Genomic DNA, 12743 nt, shown 5'->3' with positions numbered 1-12743 from the left:
ATAAGGATTTCTGTATTCAAACTAGAACTAGATAACAAATCATGAATCATCGGACTATATTACAAGGACTGTTATGAAAATGAAATAAATGTGTAATATGGCATATACAAACTGATCTATGATTTTTACAATTTGGTAAGTGAAAAGATTAGAAAGGCACAGCTTGACGCTTGTTAGTTGTTTTTAGCTTTAAAAAAAACCGTCACAAAACTCACAAGTTTTCGAACCTATGACAGAGTAAAATCTCAGACTTCAGTCTTAGAAAATATAAAATCAAACATTGTAAATTTGTAATTGCGTATAAACATAAAAACAGAGAATTTTTGGGAAAGAAACTCAGACTCAGAGTGTGTCTTGTCCTTAACCGGTCTAAATTGTTAGAGAACGATATCAAACTGCCTTCTCTATACATTCGAAAGAACTAGCACTACTATCTTTAGGCTTGAGGCATTGCATATTTCAAGTTCTCGTCCACCAAACAATTCCGCTAAACTCTAGTAACTACATTCACACGGGCCAAATTACCCAAGAAACCATTCGTTGACAGCAATATTCGTAACAATTCTTCCCGACCAATCACCTCTTAAACTGTGGAAAATAATGCCACTATATTTACTTACACAATCTACAACTTTAAATTCAGAGATAAACTACATTGATGCAAATCAGTCTCATATATTGTTAAGAGTATTCCTCTCAACGTAGATCGGAAAAGAGATTGAAGAAGTCACGGGAGGCATATTCCCGACGACCGCTTAGGGTTGAAGAAAACAGAGAATTAAGAGAAGATAAAGTAGGCGAATTTCGATCCTCTTTATTGATGAATTCAGCGCCTATTTATATTCTAAGGACCCTAGGGTTGGTTCGACTTTACGGCCCGAGAAAGAACCAACAAAGAAAACCCGGTACGGAGCCTATAATTTGCTCGACCCAATTGTTCAAAACATAATAATAAAAATAACTAAAGCAAAACATAAATATAACTGAAATAATAAAAAACTCCCCACGCCTTATTTGGAGACGAAGTCGCCAAATCTAATGGTGGCCTTGTTCTCCTTCTCGGCTTCTTGTTCGTCTCTTTCGGCGAGGGCCTTCCGCGTTCCACCGTCTCACAACTCAGCTCTGGCCCCGGCAGCTCCTCAACCTCTGTATCTCCAATAGTCTCACGCCGCTGCTCCACCTGGACTAAAGGGGCACTCGTATCATATATCTTCCAAAATTTCACACACTATTTACCACTCAAATTTCATAGAATAATGCTACAGAGAATCTCCTCAACAATTCCATTACAAAACAGAAAATTCAAGAGCTCAACCGATACAAAAATAAATCCAAATTCAGATTTCAACAAGTCACAATTTCACTCGAATTAAAACACAATAAACCCATAAATCACACAACATTCAAACCATCAAATTCCAAATTAAATTATTTTTTCTGAAAAACAAAAGCGAAAGAAGAAACTCACTGTCAAGATAGCTAGCTAGGGAAGTCGAGAGATAGACATCTTCAAGGTCAGCCCACGATATTGATGAAAGCTCGAGTCTTTTCGGTATTAACAAAAGAAACCACCGAAAAAACCCAAGAATTCCAACAAAATAAATCGCATTGGCCAAGTGACACAATTGCACGCCAAAACCGGATGCATCATCGGCCAATCGAAGATGCTCGCGTACGAGGCAGATGTCGGGCACTGGACGATGCATGAGTATTACCACTGGACGATGCACGAGTTGCCTCAGCCGTAATACTCAGCATCGTCCAGCACCCGACGTCTGACCAGAGTGCTCGTACGCAAGCATCTTCGATAGCCGATGATGCAGCTGATGGCGTAATTTACGACCCTTCCCAACCCTTTTATAAACCCTCTTGGAATAGGGATTCCCAACCCTTTTATAAACCCTCTTCGAATTGGAAACCCTCAGCAGAGTAGTGAAGGCGTAGATGGAGTAATTGATTGCACCTTTTTTAACATAGGTGACTTGGGAAAACTAATGAACACTTTATTCTCAAACTTTCTCAAGTTAGCAAAATGATACAACTCTCTCATATTTATAGGCATTCCTAACCCATTCTAGAATTCTTTACTTAATCTTTTATATTCTAAATATCTAGACTTTTCTATATAAAAATCTAGAGAATTCTTCAACACTAGGCTAGAGATAGAATTTTCTTGAATATAGATATTATTTAAAGATATCTAGAATGAAATAGAAAGTTTCTAGAATAAGTTAGGTGTGACTATAAATATAAGTGAGTTGTATCATTTTTCACAAGTTAAAGTTAGAAAAATTAGACGTTTCTTAGTTTTTGCACATCAGCATCTTCTAAATCATTTGTCATATATCAGCATCTTCTAAATCAATTGTCATATATTAATATAGACAGTAATATAATATAACAAAACAAACAGAATCAATTGTCATATATTAATATAGACAGTAATATAATATAACAAAACAAACAGTAAATACAACACAAACATTTACCTTCACTATGAACAGTTAAATTTTTAAAAATAATTATCTAACTTTTTTTTCTGCGTCCGCCCCTTTAGTTTTTGCCCCTAAAAATTGAGTTTAGTTTTAATTATGTAATACGTTTAACTGTAGACCAGAATTTTTTGTGACGATGAAGAGCATCGGCTTTGAGTCCCCAAGGGGAAAATGGGGAACCATTATCGATTCTCTTTAAATATACATATACTTTTTCTTTATGTATTGTTATCAAAAAAATTATTCTGTATAAATATAGTGCTTGGAATGTTGTGTAGCAATTACAATGTCCCAACCTATTTCCAATGGTGATTATTTCACAAGGAACACTCTGATTCTGCGTTTCTGTCCCAAAGACTCTCTGTTTTTATGCCTATATGCAATTACAAATGTACAATGTTTGATGTAATATTTTCTAAGACGGAATATAATGAGATTGAAAAGGCAAGTCTGTGATTTTGCTCTGTCATAAGTTCGAAAATTGTGAGTCTGTGACGGGTTTTTTATAGCTAAAAACAACTAACAAGCTGTGCCTTTCTAATCTTCACTTACCAAGTTGTAAAAACCCTTAGCTATATAATCTGTCTAATGTGAAATACATTGTATTTGTATAATGTCATGCTCGTTTAGATTAATCTTACCTTTTGACTCGAAATTTTTCTTTCCACAGAGAAACTTCTTGTATTACTTCGAGATGGCCGGAAGCTATTAGGGATCCTTCGCTTTGACCAGTTTGGTACGGCTGTGAATTCACCATAGAATCTGCCCGCAACGTCTCTAACAAATCTTGATATCTCATTTGTAGCTAATGTTGTCCTAGAGGGTGCGTGTGAGCGTGTTATTGTAGGCGAACTATATTGCGATATACCCCTGGGTCTACATAATCCATGGAGAAAATGTCGTCTTGATTGGTGAGCTGGTACGTGCGTTTAAACTCTGCAGAAATTACTTTCTCCATCTCCCATTTTCCCGTTGTCTTTTGTCTTACGCGATCATGGTTGGTTAGGAATTGAACAAGGATGAGCTTCCATCTCACATGACCCGCGTTTCATCAGTTGAGAAAAAGAGGGTAAAGCTTCAGTCATGATATCTACTGACGTCTCGTTTAGTTAACATCCCTCTTTGTGCAGGCGCAGAAGGCAGAAAGGGAGGCTTCGGAGCACAAGGGTATGATGATAAAAAGGATGGACTTTCTTGACATGGATTGATTTTTTCGGCAATCCAGTTCATTCGAAGCTCATCCTTGTTCAATTCCTAACAAACCATGATCGCGTAAGGTAAAATACACTGGGAACTGGGAAATGGAGAAAGCAATTTCTGCAGAGTTTAAACGCACGTACCAGCTCACCAATCAAGACGACATTTTCTCCACGGATTATGTACAGACCCAGGTGTATATCGCAATAAAGCTCGCCTACAATAACACGCTCACACGCACCCTCTAGGACAGCATTAGCAACAAATAATTCTATGGTGAATTCACAGCCGTACCAAACTGGTCAAAGGAGCGATGGATCCCTAATAGCTTCCAGCCCGCCCCGAAGTAAGACAAGAAGCTTCTCTGTGGAAAGAAAAATTTCAAGTCAAAAGGTTATATTAATCTAAACAAGCGTGACATTATACAAATACAATGTATTTTACATTAGACAGATAAGGATTTCTGTATTCAAACTAGAACTAGATAACAAATCATGAATCATCGGACTATATTACAAGGACTGTTATGAAAATGAAATAAATGTGTAATATGGCATATACAAACTGATCTATGATTTTTACAATTTGGTAAGTGAAAAGATTAGAAAGGCACATCTTGACGCTTGTTAGTTGTTTTTAGCTTTAAAAAAACCCGTCACAAAACTCACAAGTTTTCGAACCTATGACAGAGTAAAATCTCAGACTTCAGTCTTAGAAAATATAAAATCAAACATTGTAAATTTGTAATTGCGTATAAACATAAAAACAGAGAATTTTTGGGACAGAAACTCAGACTCAGAGTGTGTCTTGTCCTTAACCGGTCTAAATTGTTAGAGAACGATATCAAACTGCCTTCTCTATACATTCGAAAGAACTAGCACTACTATCTTTAGGCTTGAGGCATTGCATATTTCAAGTTCTCGTCCACCAAACAATTCCGCTAAACTCTAGTAACTACATTCACACGGGCCAAATTACCCAAGAAACCATTCGTTGACAGCAATATTCGTAACAATTCTTCCCGACCAATCACCTCTTAACCTGTGGAAAATAATGCCACTATATTTACATACACAATCTACAACTTTAAATTCAGAGATAAACTACATTGATGCAAATCAGTCTCATATATTGTTAAGAGTATTCCTCTCAACGTAGATCGGAAAAGAGATTGAAGAAGTCACGGGAGGCATATTCCCGACGACCGCTTAGGGTTGAAGAAAACAGAGAATTAAGAGAAGATAAAGTAGGCGAATTTCGATCCTCTTTATTGATGAATTCAGCGCCTATTTATATTCTAAGGACCCTAGGGTTGGTTCGACTTTACGGCCCGAGAAAGAACCAACAAAGAAAACCCGGTACGGAGCCTATAATTTGCTCGACCCAATTGTTCAAAACATAATAATAAAAATAACTAAAGCAAAACATAAATATAACTGAAATAATAAAAAACTCCCCACGCCTTATTTGGAGACGAAGTCGCCAAATCTAATGGTGGCCTTGTTCTCCTTCTCGGCTTCTTGTTCGTCTCTTTCGGCGAGGGCCTTCCGCGTTCCACCGTCTCACAACTCAGCTCTGGCCCCGGCAGCTCCTCAACCTCTGTATCTTCAATAGTCTCACGCCGTTGCTCCACCTGGACTAAAGGGGCACTCGTATCATATATCTTCCAAAATTTCACACACTATTTACCACTCAAATTTCATAGAATAATGCTACAGAGAATCTCCTCAACAATTCCATTACAAAACAGAAAATTCAAGAGCTCAACCGATACAAAAATAAATCCAAATTCAGATTTCAACAAGTCACAATTTCACTCGAATTAAAACACAATAAACCCATAAATCACACAACATTCAAACCATCAAATTCCAAATTAAATTATTTTTTCTGAAAAACAAAAGCGAAAGAAGAAACTCACTGTCAAGATAGCTAGCTAGGGAAGTCGAGAGATAGACATCTTCAAGGTCAGCCCACGATATTGATGAAAGCTCGAGTCTTTTCGATATTAACAAAAGAAACCACCGAAAAAACCCAAGAATTCCAACAAAATAAATCGCATTGGCCAAGTGACACAATTGCACGCCAAAACCGGATGCATCATCGGCCAATCGAAGATGCTCGCGTACGAGGCAGATGTCGGGCACTGGACGATGCATGAGTATTACCACTGGACGATGCACGAGTTGCCTCAGCCGTAATACTCAGCATCGTCCAGCACCCGACGTCTGACCAGAGTGCTCGTACGCAAGCATCTTCGATAGCCGATGATGCAGCTGATGGCGTAATTTACGACCCTTCCCAACCCTTTTATAAACCCTCTTGGAATAGGGATTCCCAACCCTTTTATAAACCCTCTTCGAATTGGAAACCCTCAGCAGAGTAGTGAAGGCGTAGATGTAGTAATTGATTGCACCTTTTTTAACATAGGTGACTTGGGAAAACTAATGAACACTTTATTCTCAAACTTTCTCAAGTTAGCAAAATGATACAACTCTCTCATATTTATAGGCATTCCTAACCCATTCTAGAATTCTTTACTTAATCTTTTATATTCTAAATATCTAGACTTTTCTATATAAAAATCTAGAGAATTCTTCAACACTAGGCTAGAGATAGAATTTTCTTGAATATAGATATTATTTAAAGATATCTAGAATGAAATAGAAAGTTTATAGAATAAGTTAGGTGTGACTATAAATATAAGTGAGTTGTATCATTTTTCACAAGTTAAAGTTAGAAAAATTAGACGTTTCTTAGTTTTTGCACATCAGCATCTTCTAAATCATTTGTCATATATCAGCATCTTCTAAATCAATTGTCATATATTAATATAGACAGTAATATAATATAACAAAACAAACAGAATCAATTGTCATATATTAATATAGACAGTAATATAATATAACAAAACAAACAGTAAATACAACACAAACATTTACCTTCACTATGAACAGTTAAATTTTTAAAAATAATTATCTAACTTTTTTTTCTGCGTCCGCCCCTTTAGTTTTTGCCCCTGACAATTGAGTCTAGTTTTAATTATGTAATACGTTTAACTGTAGACCAGAATTTTTTGTGACGATGAAGAGCATCGGCTTTGAGTCCCCAAGGGGAAAATGGGGAACCATTATCGATCCTCTTTAAATATACATATACTTTTTCTTCATGTATTGTTATCAAAAAATTATTCTGTATAAATATAGTGCTTGGAATGTTGTGTAGCAATTACAATGTCCCAACCTATTTCCAATGGTGATTATTTCACAAGGAACACTCTGATTCTGCGTTTCTGTCCCAAAGACTCTCTGTTTTTATGCCTATATGCAATTACAAATGTACAATGTTTGATGTAATATTTTCTAAGACGGAATATAATGAGATTGAAAAGGCAAGTCTGTGATTTTGCTCTGTCATAAGTTCGAAAATTGTGAGTCTGTGACGGGTTTTTTATAGCTAAAAACAACTAACAAGCTGTGCCTTTCTAATCTTCACTTACCAAGTTGTAAAAACCCTTAGCTATATAATCTGTCTAATGTGAAATACATTGTATTTGTATAATGTCATGCTCGTTTAGATTAATCTTACCTTTTGACTCGAAATTTTTCTTTCCACAGAGAAACTTCTTGTATTACTTCGAGATGGCCGGAAGCTATTAGGGATCCTTCGCTCCTTTGACCAGTTTGGTACGGCTGTGAATTCACCATAGAATCTGCCCGCAACGTCTCTAACAAATCTTGATATCTCATTTGTAGCTAATGTTGTCCTAGAGGGTGCGTGTGAGCGTGTTATTGTAGGCGAACTATATTGCGATATACCCCTGGGTCTACATAATCCATGGAGAAAATGTCGTCTTGATTGGTGAGCTGGTACGTGCGTTTAAACTCTGCAGAAATTACTTTCTCCATCTCCCATTTTCCCGTTGTCTTTTGTCTTACGCGATCATGGTTGGTTAGGAATTGAACAAGGATGAGCTTCCATCTCACATGACCCGCGTTTCATCAGTTGAGAAAAAGAGGGTAAAGCTTCAGTCATGATATCTACTGACGTCTCGTTTAGTTAACATCCCTCTTTGTGCAGGCGCAGAAGGCAGAAAGGGAGGCTTCGGAGCACAAGGGTATGATGATAAAGAGGATGGACTTTCTTGACATGGATTGATTTTTTCGGCAATCCAGTTCATTCGAAGCTCATCCTTGTTCAATTCCTAACAAACCATGATCGCGTAAGGTAAAATACACTGGGAACTGGGAAATGGAGAAAGCAATTTCTGCAGAGTTTAAACGCACGTACCAGCTCACCAATCAAGACGACATTTTCTCCACGGATTATGTACAGACCCAGGTGTATATCGCAATAAAGCTCGCCTACAATAACACGCTCACACGCACCCTCTAGGACAGCATTAGCAACAAATAATTCTATGGTGAATTCACAGCCGTACCAAACTGGTCAAAGGAGCGATGGATCCCTAATAGCTTCCAGCCCGCCCGAAGTAAGACAAGAAGCTTCTCTGTGGAAAGAAAAATTTCAAGTCAAAAGGTTATATTAATCTAAACAAGCGTGACATTATACAAATACAATGTATTTTACATTAGACAGATAAGGATTTCTGTATTCAAACTAGAACTAGATAACAAATCATGAATCATCGGACTATATTACAAGGACTGTTATGAAAATGAAATAAATGTGTAATATGGCATATACAAACTGATCTATGATTTTTACAATTTGGTAAGTGAAAAGATTAGAAAGGCACAGCTTGACGCTTGTTAGTTGTTTTTAGCTTTAAAAAAACCCGTCACAAAACTCACAAGTTTTCGAACCTATGACAGAGTAAAATCTCAGACTTCAGTCTTAGAAAATATAAAATCAAACATTGTAAATTTGTAATTGCGTATAAACATAAAAACAGAGAATTTTTGGGAAAGAAACTCAGACTCAGAGTGTGTCTTGTCCTTAACCGGTCTAAATTGTTAGAGAACGATATCAAACTGCCTTCTCTATACATTCGAAAGAACTAGCACTACTATCTTTAGGCCTGAGGCATTGCATATTTCAAGTTCTCGTCCACCAAACAATTCCGCTAAACTCTAGTAACTACATTCACACGGGCCAAATTACCCAAGAAACCATTCGTTGACAGCAATATTCGTAACAATTCTTCCCGACCAATCACCTCTTAAACTGTGGAAAATAATGCCACTATATTTACATACACAATCTACAACTTTAAATTCAGAGATAAACTACATTGATGCAAATCAGTCTCATATATTGTTAAGAGTATTCCTCTCAACGTAGATCGGAAAAGAGATTGAAGAAGTCACGGGAGGCATATTCCCGACGACCGCTTAGGGTTGAAGAAAACAGAGAATTAAGAGAAGATAAAGTAGGCGAATTTCGATCCTCTTTATTGATGAATTCAGCGCCTATTTATATTCTAAGGACCCTAGGGTTGGTTCGACTTTACGGCCCGAGAAAGAACCAACAAAGAAAACCCGGAACGGAGCCTATAATTTGCTCGACCCAATTGTTCAAAACATAATAATAAAAATAACTAAAGCAAAACATAAATATAACTGAAATAATAAAAAACTCCCCACGCCTTATTTGGAGACGAAGTCGCCAAATCTAATGGTGGCCTTGTTCTCCTTCTCGGCTTCTTGTTCGTCTCTTTCGGCGAGGGCCTTCCTCGTTCCACCGTCTCACAACTCAGCTCTGGCCCCGGCAGCTCCTCAACCTCTGTATCTCCAATAGTCTCACGCCGCTGCTCCACCTGGACTAAAGGGGCACTCGTATCATATATCTTCCAAAATTTCACACACTATTTACCACTCAAATTTCATAGAATAATGCTACAGAGAATCTCCTCAACAATTCCATTACAAAACAGAAAATTCAAGAGCTCAACCGATACAAAAATAAATCCAAATTCAGATTTCAACAAGTCACAATTTCACTCGAATTAAAACACAATAAACCCATAAATCACACAACATTCAAACCATCAAATTCCAAATTAAATTATTTTTTCTGAAAAACAAAAGCGAAAGAAGAAACTCACTGTCAAGATAGCTAGCTAGGGAAGTCGAGAGATAGACATCTTCAAGGTCAGCCCACGATATTGATGAAAGCTCGAGTCTTTTCGATATTAACAAAAGAAACCACCGAAAAAACCCAAGAATTCCAACAAAATAAATCGCATTGGCCAAGTGACACAATTGCACGCCAAAACCGGATGCATCATCGGCCAATCGAAGATGCTCGCGTACGAGGCAGATGTCGGGCACTGGACGATGCATGAGTATTACCACTGGACGATGCACGAGTTGCCTCAGCCGTAATACTCAGCATCGTCCAGCACCCGACGTCTGACCAGAGTGCTCGTACGCAAGCATCTTCGATAGCCGATGATGCAGCTGATGGCGTAATTTACGACCCTTCCCAACCCTTTTATAAACCCTCTTGGAATAGGGATTCCCAACCCTTTTATAAACCCTCTTCGAATTGGAAACCCTCAGCAGAGTAGTGAAGGCGTAGATGGAGTAATTGATTGCACCTTTTTTAACATAGGTGACTTGGGAAAACTAATGAACACTTTATTCTCAAACTTTCTCAAGTTAGCAAAATGATACAACTCTCTCATATTTATAGGCATTCCTAACCCATTCTAGAATTCTTTACTTCATCTTTTATATTCTAAATATCTAGACTTTTCTATATAAAAATCTAGAGAATTCTTCAACACTAGGCTAGAGATAGAATTTTCTTGAATATAGATATTATTTAAAGATATCTAGAATGAAATAGAAAGTTTCTAGAATAAGTTAGGTGTGACTATAAATATAAGTGAGTTGTATCATTTTTCACAAGTTAAAGTTAGAAAAATTAGACGTTTCTTAGTTTTTGCACATCAGCATCTTCTAAATCATTTGTCATATATCAGCATCTTCTAAATCAATTGTCATATATTAATATAGACAGTAATATAATATAACAAAACAAACAGAATCAATTGTCATATATTAATATAGACAGTAATATAGTATAACAAAACAAACAGTAAATACAACACAAACATTTACCTTCACTATGAACAGTTAAATTTTTAAAAATAATTATCTAACTTTTTTTTCTGCGTCCGCCCCTTTAGTTTTTGCCCCTGACAATTGAGTTTAGTTTTAATTATGTAATACGTTTAACTGTAGACCAGAATTTTTTGTGACGATGAAGAGCATCGGCTTTGAGTCCCCAAGGGGAAAATGGGGAACCATTATCGATCCTCTTTAAATATACATATACTTTTTCTTCATGTATTGTTATCAAAAAAATTATTCTGTATAAATATAGTGCTTGGAATGTTGTGTAGCAATTACAATGTCCCAACCTATTTCCAATGGTGATTATTTCACAAGGAACACTCTGATTCTGCGTTTCTGTCCCAAAGACTCTCTGTTTTTATGCCTATATGCAATTACAATTGTACAATGTTTGATGTAATATTTTCTAAGACGGAATATAATGAGATTGAAAAGGCAAGTCTGTGATTTTGCTCTGTCATAAGTTCGAAAATTGTGAGTCTGTGACGGGTTTTTTATAGCTAAAAACAACTAACAAGCTGTGCCTTTCTAATCTTCACTTACCAAGTTGTAAAAACCCTTAGCTATATAATCTGTCTAATGTGAAATACATTGTATTTGTATAATGTCATGCTCGTTTAGATTAATCTTACCTTTTGACTCGAAATTTTTCTTTCCACACAGAAACTTCTTGTATTACTTAGAGATGGCCGGAAGCTATTAGGGATCCTTCGCTCCTTTGACCAGTTTGGTACGGCTGTGAATTCACCATAGAATCTGCCCGCAACGTCTCTAACAAATCTTGATATCTCATTTGTAGCTAATGTTGTCCTAGAGGGTGCGTGTGAGCGTGTTATTGTAGGCGAACTATATTGCGATATACCCCTGGGTCTACATAATCCATGGAGAAAATGTCGTCTTGATTGGTGAGCTGGTACGTGCGTTTAAACTCTGCAGAAATTACTTTCTCCATCTCCCATTTTCCCGTTGTCTTTTGTCTTACGCGATCATGGTTGGTTAGGAATTGAACAAGGATGAGCTTCCATCTCACATGACCCGCGTTTCATCAGTTGAGAAAAAGAGGGTAAAGCTTCAGTCATGATATCTACTGACGTCTCGTTTAGTTAACATCCCTCTTTGTGCAGGCGCAGAAGGCAGAAAGGGAGGCTTCGGAGCACAAGGGTATGATGATAAAGAGGATGGACTTTCTTGACATGGATTGATTTTTTCGGCAATCCAGTTCATTCGAAGCTCATCCTTGTTCAATTCCTAACAAACCATGATCGCGTAAGGTAAAATACACTGGGAACTGGGAAATGGAGAAAGCAATTTCTGCAGAGTTTAAACGCACGTACCAGCTCACCAATCAAGACGACATTTTCTCCACGGATTATGTACAGACCCAGGTGTATATCGCAATAAAGCTCGCCTACAATAACACGCTCACACGCACCCTCTAGGACAGCATTAACAACAAATAATTCTATGGTGAATTCACAGACGTACCAAACTGGTCAAAGGAGCGATGGATCCCTAATAGCTTCCAGCCCGCCCGAAGTAAGACAAGAAGCTTCTCTGTGGAAAGAAAAATTTCAAGTCAAAAGGTTATATTAATCTAAACAAGCGTGACATTATACAAATACAATGTATTTTACATTAGACAGATAAGGATTTCTGTATTCAAACTAGAACTAGATAACAAATCATGAATCATCGGACTATATTACAAGGACTGTTATGAAAATGAAATAAATGTGTAATATGGCATATACAAACTGATCTATGATTTTTACAATTTGGTAAGTGAAAAGATTAGAAAGGCACAGCTTGACGCTTGTTAGTTGTTTTTAGCTTTAAAAAAACCCGTCACAAAACTCACAAGTTTTCGAACCTATGACAGAGTAAAATCTCAGACTTCAGTCTTAGAAAATATAAAATCAAACATTGTAAATTTGTAATTGCGTATAAA

The 12743-nt window shown here is 37.0% G+C and overlaps 3 pseudogenes; all 3 read left to right on the top strand.

The window, feature by feature from the left end:
• Nucleotides 1-2891: 2891 nt before the first annotated feature.
• Nucleotides 2892-3703, top strand: LOC148924037 (sm-like protein LSM1B; annotated as a pseudogene).
• A 3332-nt stretch (nucleotides 3704-7035) lies between these two features.
• On the top strand, nucleotides 7036-7850 carry LOC148924036 (sm-like protein LSM1B; annotated as a pseudogene).
• A 93-nt stretch (nucleotides 7851-7943) lies between these two features.
• On the top strand, nucleotides 7944-11997 carry LOC148924035 (sm-like protein LSM1B; annotated as a pseudogene).
• Nucleotides 11998-12743: the final 746 nt, after the last annotated feature.

Source organism: Salvia hispanica, chromosome 6 (assembly GCF_029641045.1).
Source record: "Salvia hispanica isolate PSC_SH4W2 chromosome 6, Shi_PSC_v1, whole genome shotgun sequence".
Taxonomy (NCBI): Eukaryota; Viridiplantae; Streptophyta; class Magnoliopsida; order Lamiales; family Lamiaceae; genus Salvia; species Salvia hispanica.
Note: the sequence above shows the minus strand (reverse complement) of the source record. Positions and strands in the feature narration are given on the sequence as shown.